This window comes from Bufo gargarizans, chromosome 2 (genome assembly GCF_014858855.1).
Source record: "Bufo gargarizans isolate SCDJY-AF-19 chromosome 2, ASM1485885v1, whole genome shotgun sequence".
Taxonomy (NCBI): Eukaryota; Metazoa; Chordata; class Amphibia; order Anura; family Bufonidae; genus Bufo; species Bufo gargarizans.
The window spans coordinates 265064404-265085604 of record NC_058081.1 but is presented as its reverse complement, the minus strand read 5'-3'; the positions used below and the strand labels follow the sequence as shown (position 1 = coordinate 265085604).

Genomic DNA, 21201 nt, shown 5'->3' with positions numbered 1-21201 from the left:
GTATAAACATACATTTTGAAGAGATTTTCTCATCAGGAGTAGTGAGAATAAGAATTTTTATTGTGCTAGATTTTGCTCTCTCAAGTACCCAATCTGACAGTTGTAGAGGTCATCTAGTTGGATGCTATAGCAGAAGGGGGCTTTGAAGCAGCTCAATGCAGAGGATAGAGAATACTCCAAAGAGGAACTTTGCCATAAGTCATTGAGAGAGCAGGATTTGGCAGAACAAAACTTCATATTCTCACAACTGCTCCATAAAGAAAGGTTTATACTGCTTTCTCCAGCCCCTAACTGGTGCCGTCAACAGCCTAGCATGTCTAAAAGTGCTAACAGATTCCATTCAAGTCATAATTTATTAACTCTGGAATCATCATACCTGGAAAATAAAGTCTTTTACTAATAGCAATTCTGTGATATGTAAAAATATATGAACTTTGCTTACCACACTGTAGTTAGCTGTCTGTGAAAAGTAAGCTTAATATTAATCTACTAAAAACATTACAAATATGAAAGGAGTCAGGCTTAGCTTTCTGAAGACAAAAATGCAATGTCAAAGGGCACATCTAACAATGGCAGAGCAGCTGCCCTGGAAACTTGCCAAGGTTCTGTAACATGAAAGCTAGAAAGACAGTTCTCACATGGCATATGGGGTCTTTGATATAATGGAGGGGCATCTGGGTTATCACATGTGCTGAACCTTTCACAACTGGAGGAAAACGAAAAATAGAAAAGAAAGAAGTTAGCAATATGAAATTCACTCATCTCTAGTCAAAAAGAGAAAATAAAGTGATGTATATTATATAGTAAAATTATATATAAATATTTTTGTGTATATTATATGCCTAGTGCATGTATATATTTTTACATGTTTCACTAAGAAATGAGTACAATATAGGGTGTTATTATTATTATTATTATTATTATTGGGGGCACTCTAGGGGACATTTTAATTTCTGTAGACACTATAGGGACATTTGGGGTAATTTATCAAACTGGTGTAAAGTACAACTGGCTTAATTCCCCATAGCAACCAATCAGATTCCACCTTTCATTTTTGACATCTCTTTTGGAAATACAGTTCTACTTTTCACCAGTTTGATAAATGACCCACAATTATATTTATTAGGGTCACTATTTTTTCAGCAGTATAGTGCCTGGGGCATTGGGGAGCACAATGGGCACAGTGTTGGGAGTGGCAGCAGGATGACACTGTTAGGACATCAGGATGGAGAGGTTGATGGAAAAATTGAGAAATCTAACGCGTCTGTGTAACAAACTCTATAGAGACGAGATGCGGCTGAAAGAATTTGTCATTGCGGTCTGAGACGGAGGAGAAGGTCTACATGACTGGAGATGTCTCTGAACGTAAGAGGTATGGAGTGTTGCATTCTAATCCAAGTCTTTTTTATTATGATTATATGTATTTTAATTTTGGCCTATCATGTACTTAATCCGCCCCTGTTTATACTTAATCTAGACTTACTGTGCATCAGACATCTGCTGTGACATTAATAATTAATCTGTTCAGTTATACATAGGCATACAGATGTACCCAAGCTAACATTCACTCTGATAACATGTGTCGCAATGTTATCTTGGTTATCTCATGACAAAAGCCATTTAAAACCATTGAAACATTAGTTATCGTTCTTGCCATTCGCATTAACCATCTAGTTTATCTTGGCTGCTTCTGTACTGTGCATCAGGCTCATTGTCAACAGATGGTCCAATAAAATAGGCACGTTTATATAGTTCATCTGCTGTGCAATTTATACTTAATCTCTTCTGTCATACATAGACTGACTGTGCATCAGTCTCAACAGCCGGTCTAATGTATAGGCATGTGTACCTTATTCATCAGCTGCGCTTTAATAATCTGTTCAGTTATACATAGACATACTGTGCATCAGACTGATTGTCAACAGGTGGTATAATATAAAATAAAGTTTTTTGTAGTCTATCTTACCTTTGGCACGCAACTAGCGATGATAACAGTTGGGTGGGAGTACGTGTTTTGAGCAGTCAGAGACGTGCCATAAGACATGCGAGGGTGACATAAGTGACGAAAAGACATCAGTGGAAGAAGATGTAGCTGATCACACGAGGGAGCCAGGTGAAAAGGGGGCATCATCAGAAGGTGACAGTGGCAGCAGGCCCATGAGAAAGTAGCAGGGTGGTAGCATGCCGATGAGACAGCAGGGTTGAAGCAATGGGAGATCTGGAGCCAAACACCTGGGGTAGACAATCTGCTACTCAGGAGCCTACCTGTCAGGAAACAAGCAGTCTGGTGGGGGAAAAAAACAATACTTGGCAGTGTGAGAATTATTTTTCAAGTCCTTTGAGGACATAAACATGGCAGTATGCAGGATATGTGGGCAGAAGGTGAAGCACGGTCAGGGTGTTAATGTTGGCACCATGGCCCTGTGTCAACACATTGAGTGTCACCATAAAGTGGACTGGGAAAACCATGGTACTAATGTATGCTACAGCCTGATGCAGCAACCTCTGCATGTCCGAGTGGCACATGCAGTCAGGGCTCCTCAACCTCAGCAAATGTCACAGTGTAGTGGGGAGGGGGGGGAGAGGAACACCAGAATGACAACAGAAGGAAAATGACCAGGAACTAGGCCTCAAGGCTAGGGAAAGGGAAATGATGACCACCTAAAGAAACCCTAAACCTATCCCTGACTCCTGTCAGTATGAATAGACCTTGAAAGTGGGAATATTCATACACCGTAAACTTAGGCTCTAGTAACCCTGAAAATCCCTAGGATTAGTGACAGGGTCTGAGATTGCTGGTTCCTTCCCAGATGAACAAACCAGCGTCTCCCTGAGGCCTAGTAAAGACAAGCAAATGGGAGCAACAAATTTTCAATAGAAAATGGATGAGCAGGAACTCAGATGAGGACCACACACCAGCTCTTCCAACACAACCACACCGTTATGAAGTGTGAGTCCAGACTAAATAGAGGAGCAGTAATGACCACAAGCTACACCTGAGACAAGAGGTGTGGTCATTACCAACAACAACACTGCAACAATTGAAAACAGATAGGCTGTTAGATAATTTACCGTGCAGCCAGTTTCTCAGATCTTCTAACCTCTGTCACTGGAGGGACCGTGACAGCAGAAGGAAGCTGTCATTCCTTCTCTTCGTCTATTGATCCTGATGCTCCTCCTCCTCCTGCTCCTAATCACGTGTTTCGCCAGCAATCGATCACCAAGGTGATTGCAAAGAGATGAACAGTATTGTGCACTGATCCAACAGCGTAGAAGTTGAATGTGCACCTGGCCAAGTTGCTGGCACTACAGTTGCTTCCTTTTCATATTGTGCTTTTTAAAAGCATCCTAAAATCTAATTGTGAGAGGTACATATCTAATGAGAATAAAAGGTTAGGGAACAAAAAAAAAAAAACAATGTGGAAAAATAGAACTGTAAGGAAAGCAATAAATGACAAAGAGAAAGCATTTAAAACACTAAAACAGGAGGGGAGCGAGGAAGCACTCAAAAACTATAAGGAAAAAAATAGAATATGTAAAAAACAAATAAAAGCAGCCAAACTAGAGACCAAGAGATTGCCAAAGAGATCAAAACTAACCCTAAAATGTTCTTCAATTATATAAACAGTAAAAAGTATAAATCTGATGGTGTCGGACCATTACAGAGTAATGAGGGGGTAGTTGCAGAGAGTGATGAGGAGAAAGCAAAGCTATTAAATATTTTTTTCTCAACTGTATTCCCTAAGGAAACTGTAAACTGTCAGATGAAATGCAGAATGTAAAAGTAAATTCCCCATTAAAATTGCCCAGTCTGACCCAGGAAGAAGTACAGCGGCATCTTAAAAAGATTAAAATAGACAAATCGCCAGGACCAGATGGCATACATACCCGTATCCTAAGAGAATTAAGTAATATCATAGCCAGACCCTTATTTCTGATATTTAAGACTCATGACAGGGAGTGTTCCACAGGATTGGCGCATAGCAAATCTGGTGCCAATATTCAAAAAGTGTCCAAAAACAGCCTGAAAACTATAGGCTGGTAAGTTTAACATCTGTCGTGGGTAAACTGTTTGAAGGTTTTCTAAGAGATTCTATCTTGGAGTACGTCAATGAAAATAAGCAAATAACGCTATATCAGTATGGCTTCATGAGGGATTAGTCATGTCAAACTAATTTAATCAGTTTCTATGAGGAGGTAAGTTCTAGACTTGACAGCTGAGAATCAATGGATGTCGTATATCTGGACTTCTCCAAAGCATTTGACACTGTACTGCATAAAAGGTTAGTATATAAAATGAGAATGCTTGGACTGAGAGAAAGTGTTTGCATCTAGGTAAGTAACTGGCTCAGTGATAAAAAAAACAGAGGGTGGTTATTAACAGTACACACTCAGATAGCATCACTGTCACTAGTGAAGTACCTCAGGGGTCAGTATTGGGCCCTATTTTCTTCAATATATTCATTAATGATCTTGTAGAAGGCTTGCACAGTAAAATATACATTTTTGCAGATGACACTAAACTGTGTAAAGTAATTGACACGGTAGAGGACAGTATACTGCTACAGATGGATCTGGATAGACTGGAGGCTTGGGCAGAGAAGTGGCAGATGAGGTTTAACATTAACAAATGTAAGGTAATGCACATGGGAATGAATAATGCAAGTCACCCGTACATACTAAATGGTAAAACAGTGGGTAACACTGACATGGAAAAGGACCTAGGAATTTTAATAAACAGCAAACTAAGCAGTAAAATCCAGTGTCAGGCAGCTGCTGCCAAGGCCAATAAGATAATGGATTGCATCAAAAGGGGCATAGATGCCTGTGATGAGAACACTTTACAAATCACTAGTCAGACCACACATGGAGAATTGTGTACAGCTCTGGGCTCCTATGAACAAGGCAGACATAGCAGAGCTGGAGAGGGTTCAGAGGAGGGCTACTAAAGTAATACTGGAATCGGTGGACTATAGTACCCTGAAAGATTATCAGAGTAGGGTTTTTCACATTAGAAATAAGATGACCGAGGGGAGATCTAATAACTATGCATAAATATAACAGGTGTCAGTACAGATATCTCTCCCATCATCTATTTGTATCTCCAGGACGGTGACTGTGATGAGGGGACATCCTCTGCGTCTGGAGGAAAGAAGGTTTGTACACAAACATAGAAGAGGATTCTTTAAGAGCAGTGAGACTAACAAACTCTCTGCCTGAGGAGGTGGTGGTGGTGGGTACAATAAAGGAATTCAAGAGGGGCCTGGATGTATTTTTGGAGTGTAATAATATTATAGGCTATAGCTACTAGAGATGGGTCGTTGATCCAGGGAGTTATTCTGATTGCCTGATTGGAGTCGGGAAGGATTTCTTTCCCCTAAAGTGGGGAAAATTGGCTTCTACCTCAAAGTTTTTTTTTTCCTTTCTCTGGATCAACTTGCAGGATAATAGGCCGAACTGGATGGACAGATATCTTTTTTTTTGGCCTTATAAACTATGTTACTATGTTAAAAGAGCTGTACCTACCAGTCCTTGAGTCTGTCGGTGTCTGGTTCAGTTTATGCCAATGCTGACATGTGGAGCTGTAACTATGGTCAAGGACAATATATGTCCTTTACAGCCCACTGGGTAAATGTGTTTCCAGCCCAGGCACACCAGCAACTTGGCCAGGTGACTTTCAGCACCCACTGTAGGCACAGTTCCGAGTGGTCCTCCAGCATACCACTTTTGCAAAGCACAGCATTGTCACAAGGTTCTGCACCTGGTGCAGAAATTGAATCCTAGCTGTCTACATGGCAACTGGAGATAGAAACCATGGTCACCGATAACAGGAAGAAATTTCTATCTGTGCTGTGTCAGGGAGGGCTAACCCATGTGCTCTGCATGGAGTACGTCTTTTCGTTTGTCGGGATAATTATAGGCCCAAAAGTCTTCAATCTGGTTGTCACCCAGTTCCTGAAATCTTCCAACCAACTCTTCCAACCAACTGCTCAGGCAATTCAGCTACTCTTAATGTGCAAAACACTCCCTCCTTGAGTGGTAAAGGCAGAAAGGTGTTCTCCTACAACGGCTCATATATAACATCTACACATGTTGAAACTCCACCCTTCACATGTGATCTGTGCTTCAATACATTGTGTGGTTGTCAGGGCCAGATATAGGGAAAAAATTATATAACAGAAAACCACTATTTTTATCCCCAATATTTATCCACATTTTTGCTATCAAAGGTGCAATCCGTGTATTGTGTGATCTGCGCTTCAATCCGTTGTGTGGTTGTCAGGCCTAGATTTAGGAAAAAAAATTAAATAAAGAAAACTATTTTTCATTATAATCTATGCAAATTTTTTATGTCAACTGTGTAATCTGTGAATTGTGTGATCTGCACTTGAATACATTGTGTGGTTGTCAGGCCTAGATATAGGGATTAAAACTAAAATACAGAAACCAAGTTTTCTCTCATAATCTATCCACATTTTTACTGTCAATGGTGTAATTTGTGAACTGTGTGATCTGCGCTTCAATACATCGTGTTGTTGGCAGGCCTAGCTATAGGGATTAAAATAAAGATACAGAAAACAATTTTTCTCCCATAATTAGAGTTGAGCAAACCCGAACTGTATAGTTCGGGTTCGTACCGAAATTTAGGTTTTTCGGCACCCGGACCCGAACCCGAATATTTACGTAAAAATTTGGGTTCGGTGTTTGGCGATTTTTATGGCGCTTTTTGAAAGGCTGCTAAGCAGCCAATCAACAAGCGTCATACTACTTGCCCCAAAATGCCATCACAGCCATGCCTACTATTGGCATGGCTGTGATTGGCCAACTGCAGCATGTGACCCAGCCTCTATTTAAGCTGGAGTCACTTAGCGCCGCCCATCACTCTGCTCGGATTAGTGTGGGGAGAGGCTGCAGCTGCTGTGAGGCATAGGCTATCTTTTTGGTTAGGGTGAAAAAAGCCTCTAATATAATGCACATCTGTGATTACACGTGCATAAGTGACTGTCACATTTAGGACAGAAATACAGCTTTTTGGTTACTCGGGTGAAAAAACACTCTGATATACTGCACATCTGTCATTACACATGCATAAGTGATTGTCACATTAAGGCCAGAAATCCTGCTTTGGCATACTGGGGTGAAAAAACCCTCTGATATACTGCATATCTCTGATTACATGTGCATAAGTGATTGTCACATTAAAGCCAGAAATACAGCTTTTTTCTTACTGGGGTAAAAAAAAACTCTGATATACTACACATCTGTGATTACACGTGCATAAGTCACTGTCACATTTAGGACAGAAATATAGCTTTTTGGTTAGGGTGAAAAAACCCTCTGATATACGGCACATCTGTGATTACACATGCATAAGTGATTGTCACATTAAGGCCAGAAATACAGCTTTTTTCTTACTGGGGTGAAAAACCCTCTGATATACTGCACTTCTGTGATTACACATGCATATGTCAATGTCACATTTAGGACCGAAATACAGCTTTTTGCTTAGGGTGTGAAAACCCTCTGATATACTGCATATCTGTGATTACACATGCATAAGTCATTGTCACATTTAGGACAGAAATACAGCATTTTGGCTAGGATGAAAAAACCCTCTGATATACTGCACATCTGTAATTACACTTGCATAAGTGATTGTCACATTAAGCCTAAAAATCCTGCTTTGTAATATTGGGGTGAAAAAACCCTCTGATATACTGCACATCTCTGATTACACGTGCATTAGTGATTGTCACATTTAGGCCAGAAATACGCCTTTTTGGTTACTGGGGTGAAAAAAGCCTCTAATATATTGCACATCTGGGATTACACATGAATAAGTGAGTGTCACATTTAGGCCAGAAATACGCCTTTTTGGTTACTGGGATGAAAAAAGCCTCTGATATACTGCACATCTGGGATAAGACGTGCATAAGTGAGTATCACATTTAGGCCACAAATACGGCTGTCATATAGAGTTTAAAATAATAAAATTGAGTGCAATACCCTACATCAGGGTTTTTATTGGCGTTTATTATTTTTTTAACAGACTTAACCACTTTTTACTTTGCTTTGTAAACGCTAACTACGAAGCAAAGATCTAATAAGGGACGCTGTCATGGTCGTGGTGGTGGTGGTGTTGGGGGAGCCTCTGTTCTGCAACAGCTACACGTCCTACTGAACCTACTACCTCAGGTCCCAGTAGCCGTCAGAATCTACAGTGATATTTGGTCGGGCCTAATGCCGTTCTAAGGATGGTAAGGCCTGAGCAAGTACAGGCGCTAGTCAATTGGGTGGCCGACAGTGGATCCAGCACGTTCACATTATCTCCCACCCAGTCTTCTGCAGAAAGTGCACAGGTGGTGCCTGAAACCCATGCCCATCAGTCTGTCACATCACCCCCGTGCATATGGGGGAACCTGTCTGAACCTCAAGTCATGCAGCAGTCTCTTATGCTGTTTGAAGACTCTGCTGGAAGGGTTTCCCAAGGGTATCCACCTAGCCCTTCCCCAGGGGTGAAAGACATAGAATGCACTGACGCACAACCACTTATGTTTCCTGATGAGGACATGGGAATACCACCTCAGCATGTCTCTGATGATGACGAAACACATGTGCCAACTGCTGCGTCTTTCTGCTGTGTGCAGACCGAAAGGGAGGTCAGGGAGGAAAACTGGGTGGAAGACAATGCAAGGGACGATGAGGTCCTAGATCCCACATGGAATGAAGGTCGTGCCACTGACTTTCAGAGTTCGGAGGAAGAGGCAGTGGTGAGACCGAGCCAACAGCGTAGCAAAAGCAGGGGCAGGGTGAAAAAGCAGAGCAGCTGTCACCAAAACAGTTCGCCTGCTACTGGCCACCGTCACCAGGGACCGAGCACACCAAAGGCAGCTTCAAGGAGTTCCCTGGCATGGCACTTCTTCACACAATGTGCTGACGGCAAGACCTGAGTGGTTTGCACCCTGTGCCATCAGAGCCTGAAGTGAGGCATTAACGTTCTGAATCTTAGCACAACCTGCATGACCAGGCATCTACATGCGAGACACGGGCTGCAGTGGAGTAAGCACCTTCAAAATCAAGAAAGGGATCAGGCCCCTCCTGCTCCCTCTTCTGCTGCTGCCCCAGCCTCTGCCTCTGGAGGAACGTTGGCACCTGCCGCCCAGCAAACAGAGGATGTGCCACCAACAACACCACCTCCGTCACCAAGCATCTCCACCATGTCACACGGAAGCGTTCAGCTCTCCATCTCACAAAACTTTCAGAGAAAGCGTAAATACAAAACTTTCAGAGAAAGCGTAAATTCCCACCTAGCCACCCTCGATCCCTGGCCCTGAATGCCAGCATTCCTAAACTGCTGGCCATTGAAATGCTGTCATTCAGGCTGGTGGAGACGGACAGCTTCAAACAGCTCATCTCGCTTGCTGTCTTACAGTACGTCGTTCCCAGCCCTCACTACCTCTCCAGGAGAGCCGTGCCCTCCCTGCACAACCAAGTATCGGATAAAATCAATTGTGTGCTGCGCAACGCCATCTGTGGCAAGGTCCACTTAACCACAGATGCGTGGACCAGTAAGCATGGCCAGGGACGCTATATCTCCCTAACTGCACACTGGGTAAATGTAGTGGTGGCTGGGCCCCAGATGGAGAGCTGTTTGGCACACGTCCTCCTGCCGCCAAGGATCGCAGGGCATTATTCTTTGTCTCCTGTTGCCTCCTCTTCCTACTCGGCTCCCTCCTACTCTTCTTCCACCTCCTCATCCGGTCAGCATAACACCTTCACCACCAACTTCAGCACAGCCAGGGGTAAATGTCAGCAGGCTGTTCTGAAACTGATGTGTTTGGGGGACAGGCCCCACACTGCGCAGGAGTTGTGGTGGGGTATAGAACAACAGACCAACGAGTGGTTGCTGCCAGTGGGCCTCAAGCCCGTCCTGGTGGTGTGCGATAATGGGGCGAAATCTCGTTGCAGCTCTGTGACTAGCCGGTTTGACGCACATCCCTTGCCTGGCACATGTGCTGAATTTGGTGGTGCAGAAATTTATTCACAACTACCATGACATGTCTGAGCTGCTGCATAAAGTGTGGTCTGTCTGTGCGCACTTTCAGCGTTCGGTGTAACTTCGGCCTTCTCGCCCACCGACTCATATGCGACGTGCCCACCAGGGCACTCCACCTTGCACATGCTGGAGAGACTGTGCGAGCAGCAGCAGGCCATAGTGGAGTTTCAGTTACAGCACGCACGGGTGAGTCGCACTGCGAAACAGCACCACCTCACCACCAATGACTGGGCCTTCATGCGAGACCTGTGTGCCCTGTTGCGCTGTTTTGAGTACTCCACCAACATGGCCAGTGGCGATGACGCCGTTATCAGCGTTACAATACCACTTCTATGTCTCCTTGAGAAAACATTTAGGGCGATGATGGAAGAGGATGTGGCCCAGGACGAGGAGGAGGAAGAGGGGTCGTCTCTAACACTTTCAGGCCAGTCTTTTATAAGTGTCTCAGAAAGAGGATTTTTTCAACAGCAGAGGCCAGCCAGGGCCCACTACTGGAGGACGAGGAGGATGAGGAGGAGGATGGGCATGAAGCATGTTCACAGCGGGGGTGGCAACCAACGCAGCTCAGGCACATCACTGGTGCGTGGCTGGGGGGATACGGAGGACGCAGGCGATACGCCTCCCACAGAGGACAGCTTGTCCTTACTTCTGGGCAGCCTGGCACACATGAGTGACTACATGCTGCAGTGCCGGCGCAACAACAGCAGAGTTGCCCACATTTTAACGTGTACTGACTACTGGGTGGCCACCCTGCTGGATCCCTGTTACAAAGACAATGTGCCGTCCTTAATTCCCTCACTGGAGCGTGATCGGAAGATGCGCGACTACAGGCGCACGCTGGTAGACGCGCTCCTGAGAGCATTCCCGACTGGCGCCTGGAGACAAGTGGAAGCACAAGGCGAAGGCAGGGGAGGAGGAAGAAGTCGCCAACGCAGCTGTGTCAGCGCCAGCACCTCAGAAGGCAGGGTTAGCATGGCCGGCAGGCCCCAACTGCTGATATGAAGCGTGTTAGCAGGAGGCAGCATTTAAACAACATGGTGGAACAGTACCTGTGCACACGACTACACGTACTGACTGATGGCTCTGCCACAGTCAACTTCTGGGTCTCCAAATTGTCCACATGGCCAGAGCTTGCCCTGTATGCCTTGTAGGTGCTGGCCTGCCCTGCAGCCAGTGTACTCTCTGAACGTGTATTTAGCACGGCAGGAGGCGTCATTACAGGCAGACGCAGACGCCTGTCCACAGCCAACGTGGACAAGCTCACGTTCATTAAAATGAACCAGGCATGGAGACCACAGGACTTGTCTGTACCTTGTGCAGAAAGGACATTTATACCACCATCAAACATACATTCTTGTACTCAAGTCAAGTGCAATGATTCTTTGTTTTATTTTTTTTTATTTGTCCCAATATTTTGGGGGCTACCTACAAAATAAAAAAACATTGTTGGCTACCTGTTCCTCCTCCATTGCTGCCTCCACCTACAACACCACATTCACCGCCTCCTCAACCATCGACTCCATATCCACCTCCTTCTCTGAGTCACAGGTTAATAATTTGTGATTTTTAGTTATTTTATTTCATTTTAAGTTATTTCCTAATCCACATTTGTTTGCAGAGCAGTTGTCATGCTCTTAAGCACATTGTACTGCCTTTTACATCCCTCTAGCCTTTTCAATGACTATTTTAGAGGCCTAAATTGAAAAAAATCTTATTTTTAATTGTCGGGTGACATTTTGCAATTTTTGGCGTATACAAACCCCTGCTGTGCCTGGGTGACAGGGGCCTAAATCTCTCAAAATCCTCTGTTGTATTCCTGGGTGACATCAACCCCCTTTTGTCGTGAATGAACACCTGCTGTGCCTGGGTGACAGGGGCCTAAATCTCTCAAAATCCTCTGTTGTATTCCTGGGTGACATGAACCCCCTTTTGCTGTGAATGAACCCCTGCTGTGCCTGGGTGACAGGGGCCTAAATCTCTCAAAATCCTGTGTTGTATTGCTGGGTGACATGAACCCCTTTTTGCCGTGAATGAACCCCTGCTGTGCCTGGGTGACAGGGGCCTAAATCTCTCAAAATCCTCTGTTCTATTGCTGGGTGACATGAACCCCCTTTTGCTGTGAATGAACCCCTGCTCTGCATTGCTGACAGGGAACTAAATTTAGTGAAAACATCTGTTACTGATCGGAAGATGCGCGACTACAAGCGCACGCTGATGATAGCATTCCCACCTAACAGCGGGGCACAGTGGAAGCACAAGGCAAAGGCAGAGGAGGAGAAAGAGGTCACCAATGCAGCTGGGGCACCGCCAGCACCTGAGAAGGCAGGGTTAGCATGGGTTAGCATGGCCCAAATGTGGAAAAGCTTTGTCAGCCTTGGAGGTGCTGACCCGCCCTGCAGCCAGTGTATAGTGTGAATGTGTGTTTTGCACGGCAGAGAGCATTATCACAGGCCACAGACAATGTGGACAAGCTTACGCTTATCAAAATGAACCAGGCAACGATCCCCCTTGTGCAGAATAGACATTTATACCAGCCTCAACCATCCATTCTTGTACTCAAGTGCACTTATTTTTAGTTTTATTTTGTTATATGTCCCAATATTTTGGGGGATACCCCAATTTAAAAATAAAAAAATAACACAAATCAGTGTTGGCTACCTATTCCTCCTTCACCACCACTTCCAACTACACCGCCACCGCCACCGCCACCTACACCTACACCGCCTCCTCAACCTCCTACTCCTAGATCCAGATTGTTATTTTAAATTTTTCTGTATTTTATGGTATTTTAAAGGGTCTACCACTTCGTGTTCACTTAATGAGCTTTCAGACACTAGCGATCCGCTAGTGTCTGCTCTGCCAAACAATCCTAATATAATAGCTTTCGGGGCAGCCGTTTCGCTAAAAAAAGAACTTATATTGATATGCTAATGACCCTCTAGGTGCTATGGAGGCGTCATTAGCACCTAGAGGATCGGTCTACCTTCACAAAATGCCGCCGCCCAGCGCGTCCCTCCAGCCCGCCCATCTCCTCCGGAATGCGATCAAGTGGATGACTTCTCGCGCATGCGCTCTGCGCGTCTGTATTTGGCGCATGCGCAGTGAATGTCCGACCGCATCCCTGCTCAGACATCTCCACTGCGCCTGCGTCGATGACGTCACAGTGCTCCATCGGCGCAGGCGCATTGGAGATGTCTGAGCAGGGAAGCGGTCGGACATTCACTGCGCATGCGCCGAATACAGACGTGCACGGCGCATGCGCGAGAAGTCGTCCGCTTGATCGCATTCCGGAGGGGATGGGCGGGCTGGAGGGACGCGCTGGGCGGCGGCATTTTGTGAAGGTAGACCGATCCTCTAGGTGCTAATGACGCCCCCATAGCACCTAGAGGGTCATTAGCATATCAATATAAGTTCTTTTTTTAGCGAAACGGCTGCCCCAAAAGCTATTATATTAGGATTATTTGGCAGAGCAGACACTAGCGGATCGCTAGTGTCTGAAAGCTAATTATGTGAAAAAGAAGTGGTAGAAACCCTTTAAGTCATTTCCCTATACATATTTGTTTGCAAAACAGTTTCCAGGCTCTTAAGCACATTTTGATGCCTTTTGCAGCCCTCTAGCCCTTTCCAGGACTATTTTAGAGCCATTTTAGTGCCCAAAAGTTCGGGTCCCCATTGACTTCAATGGGGTTCGGGGTCAAGTTCAGGTCCCGAACCCAAACTTTTTTTTTCAAGTTCGGCCGAACCTGCCGAACCCGAACATCCAGGTGTCCACTCAACTCTATCCACATTTTTACTGTCAATGGTGTAATTCATGAATTGTGTGATCTGCGCTTCAATACATTGTGTTGTTGGCAGGCCTATATATAGGGAAAAAAATTAAAATACAGAAAACAATATTTCTCCCATAAACTATCCACAGTTTTGTTGTCAACGGCATAATCTGTGAATTGTGTGATCTGCACTTCAATACATTGTGTGGTTGTCAGGTCCACATATAGGAAAAAAATTATAATATAGAAAACCTTTTTTCTCCCATTATCTGTCCATATTTTTGTTGTCAACAGTGTAATCCGTGAATTGTGTGATCTGCGCTTCAATACATAGTGTGGTTGTCAGGTCTAGATACAGGGAAAACAATAATAATACAGAATATTTTTTTTCCCCATAATCTGTCCACATTTTTGCTGTCAACAGTGTAATCTGTGAATTGTGCAATCTGCGCTTCAATACTTTTCGTTGTTGGCAGGCCTAGATATAGGGGGGAAAAAATAAATACAGAAAACAATATTTCTCTCATAATCTATCAACATTTTTGCTGTCACCGGTGTAATTTGTAAATTGTGTGATCTGCGCTTCAATATATTGTGTGGTTGTCAGGCTAAGGCCGAATGCACACGGCCGTGAGCGGTCCGTGGAACCGCGACCTGGATTCCTGCTGAGTGCAGGAGCGCACGGCGTCATGGGTTGCTATGACGCCGTGCGCTCCCTGCTGCCGCCACAGTACAGTAATACACTGGTATAATCTATACCAGTGTATTACTGTACTGCGGCGACAGCAGGGAGCGCACGGCGTCATAGCAACCCATGACGCCGTGCGCTCCTGCACTCAGCAGGAATCCAGGCCGCGGTTCCACGGACCGCTCACGGCCGTGAACAATGGCTGTGTGCATTCGGCCTTAGATACAGGGAAAAAATGTAAAATACAGAAAACAATTTTTCTCCCATAATCTGTCCACATTTTTGCTGTCAACTGTGTAATCCGCGAATTGTGTGATCAGCGCTTCAATACATTTTGTGGTTGTTAGGCTTAGATATAGGGAAAAAATGTAAAATACAGAAAACCTTTTTTCTCCCATAATCTGTCCACATTTTTGTTGTCAACGGTGTAATTCGTGAAGTGTGTGATCTGCGCTTCAATACATTGTGTGGTTGTCAGGCCTAGATATAGGGAAAACTATGAAAATAAAGAAAACATTTTTTTTCCCATAATCTGTCCACATTTTTGCTGTCAACAGTGTAATCCGTGAATTGTGTGATCTGCGCTTTAATACCTTGTGTGGTTGTCAGCCCTAGTTATAGGGAAAAATTGTAAAATACAGAAATCAATTTTTTCCCCATAATCTATCCACATTTTTGCTATCAACGGAGTAATCAGTTTATTGTGTGATCTGCCCTTCAATACATTGTGTGGTTGTCAGGCCTAGATATAAGGAATAAAATTAAAATACAGAAAACAATTTCCCTCCCATAATCTATCCACATTTTTGCTGTCAACTGTGTAATTTGTGAATTATGTGATCTGTGCTTCAATACAGTGCTTGGTTGTCAGGCCTACATATAAGGAAGACATTTTTAATACATGTTTGAAGAGGGACCTGAGATATTTTTCCCTTATTCCCAGCCTTTACATTCTCAAGAAGATAAAGGTGGTGAACGGCAATCATTCGTTCACGAGGTGGATGATGATGAGACACAGTTACAAAAAAATGAGTTTGTGGTTAGATCAAGTCAGGAGGATGAGCAGAGTCAGGAAGTGGAAGAAGAGGTGGTTGAGCATGAGGTCATTGACCCAACATGGGAAGGTGAAAAGCCGAGCGAGGACAGCAGAGGGGGAGGGATCCACAGCACCGCAACAGGCTGGAAGAGGCAGTGGGGTTGCAAAAGGGAGAAGTCGGCCCACACCAAACAGGCCCGCAACCATTACACTGAGCACCCCCATGCGTAAATCTACTGTAATGACCGGCAACACGCACAGGGAGGAAAACAGGGAAAGCCCTGCCCAAGGGAGAGGGAAAGGTGGTGACCCCTAACTCACCTTGCAGCTGGCACCTGCCTGCCCGGACGTCCCTAGACGGGTTCCTCACCCGTGCGGCGATCACGTGCCTAAACCCTGGCTTTCCCTGAAATGAGCCCTAGATAATGAACGGGCCGGTGGGATCGCTAGTCCTCACCACTGCACTAAGAGGGAAACACCAGGGAGAGGACAGACAAACACAGACAAACACAAACACCCAGGTGGACGGCAACAATTGTCCACAAAGGTCCAACAGGGATCCGGAGGGTAGCGTTCCAAGGCAACACTCAGAGAACGCAGCAACACAGCTCCAGTGGGTCAGAATAGATGTCCAGGCAGGAAGCTCTATATCTGGCAACCAGAGAAGTGTGAGAGGGGAATATAAGGAGGATTGGGAGTGCTGGACAAGGAACAGCTGAGAGAAGGAGCTACGGATCCCTGAGTGAGCCAAAAGGGTTTGTAAAGCAAACCCAGAAAGCTACAATAAGGAAACTTCCCTATCTGACATAGAGCGCGCAGCCAACCGCTGCGACCTCCTGACCCCGGGTACAACGGAGTCAGGCGTGGCTCTTGACACCCTCTTGACAGTACCCCCCTCTCTACGAGGGGCCTTCGGACACTCAGGACCAGGTCTCTCAGGATGAGAGGCATGAAAAATCTGAACTAGCCTGTCGGCGTTTACCTCAGACGCAGGAACCCACATTCTTTCCTCGGGACCGTAACCTCTCCAGTGCACCAGATATTGGAGAGAGCGGCGGACCCGACGAGAATCAATAATTTTGGATATCTGAAATTCCAAACTACCATCCACGACAACAGGAGGGGGTGGCAGCGGTGACGGTTCTAGAGGTGGAACATATTTTTTGAGTAACGACTTATGAAAGACATTATGGATTTTAAAAGTCTGAGGTAACTCCAGGCGAAAAGCCACGGGGTTGATGATGGCTACAATCTTGTAAGGACCAATAAACCTAGGACCCAGTTTCCAAGAGGGAACCTTCAACTTGATATTCCTAGTAGACAACCACACATAGTCATTCACTCCTAGGTCCGGACCTGGCGACCGTCTCTTATCAGCCATGCATTTGTATTTACCTCCCATATTTTTCAAGTTAGCTTGCACCTTCTGCCATACTGATGAAAGAGATGACGAAAACCGTTCCTCTTCGGGAACCCCAGAAGACCCCCCCTCTTTGAAAGTACAGAATTGGGGATGAAAACCATATGCACCAAGAAATGGTGACTTGCCAGTGGATTCCTGACGACGATTATTTATGGCAAACTCAGCTAACGGTAAATATGACGACCACAACTCTTGGTTTTCAGACACAAAACATCTTAGATATGTCTCCAGGTTTTGGTTGGTACGCTCAGTCTGTCCATTCGACTGAGGATGGAAAGCTGAGGAAAAGGACAAGTGAACCCCCAAACGGGAACAAAAGGCTTTCCAAAATTTAGAAATAAACTGGGTTCCCCGATCCGAAACAACATCGGAGGGGACCCCGTGAAGCTTCACGATCTCACTGACGAATACCTGAGCAAGAGTTTTAGCATTAGGTTGTGCGGGTAACGCAATAAAGTGTGCCATTTTGCTAAACCTGTCCACTACTACCAAAATCACTGTTTTACCCGCAGACAAAGGTAAGTCAGTGATAAAATCCATAGACAGATGTGTCCATGGTCTATTGGGAATGACGAGTGGTAATAGAGACCCTGCAGGACGTGTATGTGAAACTTTTGCGCGCGCACAGGTAGAACAAGAAGACACAAAATCCAATACATCCTGACGCAACCTTGGCCACCAAAAACGACGAGACAATAGCTCCAAGGTTGCTTTACTACCCGGGTGCCCAGCAAGTGCCGAATTATGATGTTCCTTTAATAATTCGAGACGTAGGTTCAACGGTACAAACAATTTCTCTGAGGGGCAAGAGACCGGAGCGTCCCCCTGGGCCTCTAACACCTTCCCCTCCAAAGCAGAGTGTACCGCAGAGACAACCACTCCTCTTTGTAGAATGGGTACCGGATCACTCACATTACCCCCTCCAGGGAAACAACGAGATAGTGCATCAGCCTTGGTATTCTTTACCCCAGGACGATAGGTAATCACAAAGTTAAACCTGGTAAAAAATAGCGACCATCCTAGCCTGTCTAGGGGTGAGACGCTTAGCTGATTCGAGGTACAGCAGATTTTTGTGGTCCGTAAACACAGTGACGGGGTGGACTGCCCCCTCTAAAAAGTGACGCCACTCCTCAAACGCAAGTTTAATAGCTAACAGTTCCCTATTGCCAATATCGTAGTTCTGTTCTGCTGCAGATAGTTTTTTAGAAAAGAAAGCACAAGGACGCCATTTGCCAGGAGACGGACCCTGAGACAGTACAGCCCCCACTCCCACCTCTGATGCATCGACTTCAACAATAAAAGGCTGAGAGACATCAGGTTGGACTAGTACAGGTGCTGAGGTAAACCTCTTTTTAGAGAGGAAAAAGCAACTTTAGCGGCGTCAGACCATTTAGAAAAATCAGTCCCCTTCCTAGTCATGTCAGTAAGGGGTTTTACGATCACCGAATAATTTTTAATGAATTTCCTATAGAAATTCGCGAAGCCCAAGAACCGTTGTAGTGCTTTGAGGTTCTCAGGAAGATCCCAATCCAAAACTGCCTGGACCTTCCTAGGATCCATACGGAAACCTGACGCAGATAAATAATAACCTAGGAATTGTATCTCCTGAACGGCAAAAACACATTTTTCAATTTTAGCATATAATTCATTCGTCCGTAGGACCTGTAGTACTTGTCTGACATGCTCCTCATGTGTTCTCAGATCAGACGAATAAATTAAGATATCATCTAGGTATATTACCACAAACCTGCCGATTAGATGACTAAAAATGTCATTAACGAAATGTTGAAAGACGGCAGGAGCATTGGTCAGGCCGAAAGGCATAACTAGATTTTCATAATGCCCCTCAGGGGTGTTAAAAGCTGTTTTCCACTCATCCCCCTCTTTAATACGAATCAGATTGTAGGCCCCCCCTAAGATCGAGTTTGGAGAACCACCTAGCACCCGCAATCTGGTTAAACAGGTCAGGAATGAGAGGAAGAGGGTATGGGTCTCGGATGGTTATCCGATTTCATTCACGAAAATCTAGGCAAGGACGCAGGCCCCCATCTTTCTTTTTAACAAAGAAAAACCCTGCAGCCACGGGTGAAGAAGAGGGTCTGATGTGTCCCTTAGCCAAACTCTCGGAGATATAATCCTTCATGGCTTGTCTCTCTGGACCTGAAAGATTATATAACCTGGTCTTGGGTAATTTTGCGCCGGGAATAAGGTTAACCGGGCAATCATAAGGACGATGAGGTGGTAACTTCTGACAACCCTTTTCAGAAAAAACGTCCTCAAAGTCCGAAACAAATGTAGGTAGGGTAGCTATGGAGGCGACTAAGCTATTGCTATTTAAGCAATTTTCTCTGCACGGCTCACTCCACTCCAATATCTCCCTGGCCTGCCAATCCACCACTGGATTGTGCGCTACCAACCAGGGAAGACCCAGCACTACCGGAGCGGGAAGCCCCTCCAGAACAAAACATGAGAGCATCTCGTTATGGTGGTCCCCTACCCGAAGGTGTAAATTATGAACGATGTGGGTGAGGTTTCTCTGAGACAGAGGAGCAGAATTTATAGCAAATATGGGAATAGGTCTCTGTAGTGTACAGAGAGACAAACCCATAGTGCTGGCAAAATGGGCATCTATCAAATTTACCCCTGCTCCACTGTCTAGAAAGAAAGAAATAGTCTCTGTCTTATCACCAAAAACAATAACCGCTGGCAACACAAATTGCGATGTACGTATGGAGGAAACGTATACCCCCCGGCTGACATCCTCCACACAGCCTGGGGTTAGTAGTTTTCCGACGGTTTTTTGTTTCTGAGGAAAGAAGGACAGACATTAATAAAATGACCCCTCTCCCCACAAAAAAAACAACCCCCACGCCTACGGCGAACCTCAGGAGAACGGACCTGACGAGTAGTTCCTCCTAGCTGCATAGGCTCGTCTAAGTCCGTACAGACTAACTGCTGCTTGGGAGGGGTTACCATTGGCTCCGGTTTTTTCAACCTGTCCCTAAGGCGTCTATCTATACGGATAGAAAGGGACATAACTGCATCAAGGGAAAAGGGGGTCTCATACAATGCAAGCGCATCCTTAACCCTTTCGGATAACCCAGAGCAGAACTGACTCCTGAGAGCCGGGTCGTTCCATTGGGTATCCGTAGCCCACATACGGAAGTCAGAGCAATACTCCTCTACCGGCCGCTCTCCTTGTAGGAGTCTCCGTAATTTTGATTCAGCCAGTGCGACTCGGTCAGGGTCGTCATATATGAGACCCAAGGCCCCGAAAAACTCATCCACTGACCGAAGAGCCTGGGAATCAGTAGGTAAAGAGAACGCCCAGGACTGCGGGTCCCCCTGCAGCAGGGAAATAACAACACCCACCCGCTGTTCTTCATTACCAGAGGAGTAAGGACGCAGTTTAAAGTATAGTTTACAGGCCTCACGAAAAGTCAAAAACTTGTCCCTTCCCCCAGAAAATCTGTCAGGGAGAGGGACCTTGGGTTCCGCAACAACCTGGTTACCAGTAGCAACTGCTGGGCTTGCGGTCTGTTGTAATTGCTGCTGTTGCTGGAGGACCGACGCCTTCAATCCTGCCACCTCCAAAGACAGGCCATGAAATTGTTCGGACAGAGCAGCAATTGGATCCATACTGGATTCTAAGTAGGTAAAAAATTTTTTTTTTTTTTTTTTTTTTTTTTTTTAACCTACACAAAAATAAGGGCCAGATATAATGTAATGACCGGCAACACGCACAGGGAGGAAAACAGGGAAAGCCCTGCCCAAGGGAGAGGGAAAGGTGGTGACCCCTAACTCACCTTGCAGCTGGCACCTGCCTGCCCTGACGTCCCTAGACGGGTTCCTCACCCGTGCGGCGATCACGTGCCTAAACCCTGGCTTTCCCTGAAATGAGCCCTAGATAATGAACGGGCCGGTGGGATCGCTAGTCCTCACCACTGCACTAAGAGGGAAACACCAGGGAGAGGACAGACAAACACAGACAAACACAAACACCCAGGTGGACGGCAACAATTGTCCACAAAGGTCCAACAGGGATCCGGAGGGTAGCGTTCCAAGGCAACACTCAGAGAACGCAGCAACACAGCTCCAGTGGGTCAGAATAGATGTCCAGGCAGGAAGCTCTATATCTGGCAACCAGAGAAGTGTGAGAGGGGAATATAAGGAGGATTGGGAGTGCTGGACAAGGAACAGCTGAGAGAAGGAGCTACGGATCCCTGA

The 21201-nt window shown here is 45.5% G+C and overlaps 1 long non-coding RNA gene across 1 annotated transcript in view; it reads left to right on the top strand.

The window, feature by feature from the left end:
- Window positions 1-1374, top strand: part of LOC122928214 — an 87076-nt gene extending 85702 nt beyond the window's left edge. Inside the window, exon 3 of the long non-coding RNA XR_006387864.1 lies at window positions 1285-1374. This is a non-coding gene — a long non-coding RNA (uncharacterized LOC122928214). The remainder of the gene's footprint in view (window positions 1-1284) is intronic.
- Window positions 1375-21201: the final 19827 nt, after the last annotated feature.